The 1,738-nt window shown below is 29.4% G+C and overlaps 1 non-coding gene across 1 annotated transcript; it reads right to left on the bottom strand.

Moving 5' to 3' along the window:
* Positions 1 to 623: 623 nt before the first annotated feature.
* TRNAQ-UUG lies at positions 624 to 708 on the bottom strand. Its single transcript has one exon. It is a non-coding gene; the product is annotated as a tRNA-Gln (tRNA).
* Positions 709 to 1,738: the final 1,030 nt, after the last annotated feature.

The raw sequence follows: 1,738 nt of genomic DNA, 5'->3' as shown, positions 1-1,738 counted from the left end.
CTACAGAGACCAGGCATCACTGCCATTTTAAAAGAAAAAAAGAAAGTGATAGGGAACCAGAGAGAAACAAGCACTCTGTAACATTCCATTTAATGCATAATCAGTTAGCTATTCATTGTAATGAAACGATGGTAGACCTCTTCAAATTGCTTCCTTTTTTCCCTAAAGGTTGCTTGTCTGAACATTCTTGTACTAAGGTCTTTGCATAAGAGTAATTCTAGGGTAGATACCTGGAAATTGAATTTTAGGCTCATGAATTCTCAACTTTACCACATATAGACAAATGCAATCCAAACGTACTATAAAAATTTGCTATTTATATGCCACACATGTGTAGAGTTCCCTTGATTTTCCTTCTTCATAGGAAATTAGTATTGTCAGTCTTTTTATTTTAAATCAACTTTATAGGTGTATAATGGTATTCTATACTGCTTTTAATTTGCATTTTCCTGATTGTCAATGAGATTAATTATATTTTGTTTGTTTGCTGACTATTTAGGTATTCCTTTTTGTTTTTGTTTTTTTTATATTTGTTTTTGAGAGAGAGACAGAGCGTGAGCAGGGGAGGGGCAGAGAGAGAGGGAGACACAGAATCTGAAGCAATCTCTGAGCTGTCAATACAGAGCCTGAGGTGGGGCTCGAACCCAGAAATCGTGAGGTCATGACCTGAGCCAAAGTCAGATGCTCAACCAACTGAGCCACCCAGGCACCCCTGACTATTGAGGTATTCTTTGAATTTCTGCCAACACAAAGATTTTATCAATTGAATCATTGGTCTTTTTTTTATTATTTATGCATAAATATTTAATATATACCTTTGGAAGTAATATTTTCTGATAATATACATTGAAATATTTTTGGAGGCTTTCTAGGTCACTTATTTTTTCTATAATTTTGTTTTTGTGACAATATTTTAAATTCAAATATAGCCATAATTGTTGATTAATTGCCTTCTATATCTTTTTGATTTTCTGTCTTTTCTAAGAAATTCTTCCTTATGTACAGGATCATAAGTATATTACCATTTATCTTTGAAAATATTTAAAATGAAGATTTTGATTTTTTATAATTTTGTCCACTTGAATGTTTTATTGCATTGTGTATTCATTAGAAGTCTAATTTTTCTAGATGCTTTTATTAATATTGTTTCTCTTGATTAATGCATGCTATCTATCATAAATTGTTTCCATGTTTTATTAGTTACTTTCTGTTCTTTTTTTATTTAATGTTCTCTTTATAATTTCCAATATCAGTGCTATAATCTCTTGATTACCATACTATTAAAATGTCTTTATATTTTGTAAAAACAAATGATTCTTCTCTTGTCCTTCTTCTTTTCTTTCATGATTGGGATTATGTTTCTTATAGTGATTTTTTGAGGAAAATTGACACTATCATATTATCATGATATGATATCCACTGATCCTATTGTTTTTTGCTTGAACAAATTTTTTTCCTCACATTAACATAAATTCTGAGCTTCTTAAATTTAGTATTTTAGTGTTTTATGTTTTTTAATTTCCCAATCCCTTTTTTTCCAGGTTTTGAATTCAGAAGTTATGGAGAACTAACCTGGCATATTTTTAATACATTTGATCCATGGCTAACAATAGCTATAAAAATAATTGCATAACAAAACTTATCTAGGATTTTTTTCTTTTATTCTTTTCTTTTTATTAACTTTAAGGTAATATATTTATATAAATGAATTATAAAGAGTAGTCAGAAAATGAACGTC

Source organism: Felis catus, chromosome F1 (genome assembly GCF_018350175.1).
Source record: "Felis catus isolate Fca126 chromosome F1, F.catus_Fca126_mat1.0, whole genome shotgun sequence".
In the NCBI taxonomy this organism is placed as follows: Eukaryota; Metazoa; Chordata; class Mammalia; order Carnivora; family Felidae; genus Felis; species Felis catus.
Note: the sequence above shows the minus strand (reverse complement) of the source record. Positions and strands in the feature narration are given on the sequence as shown.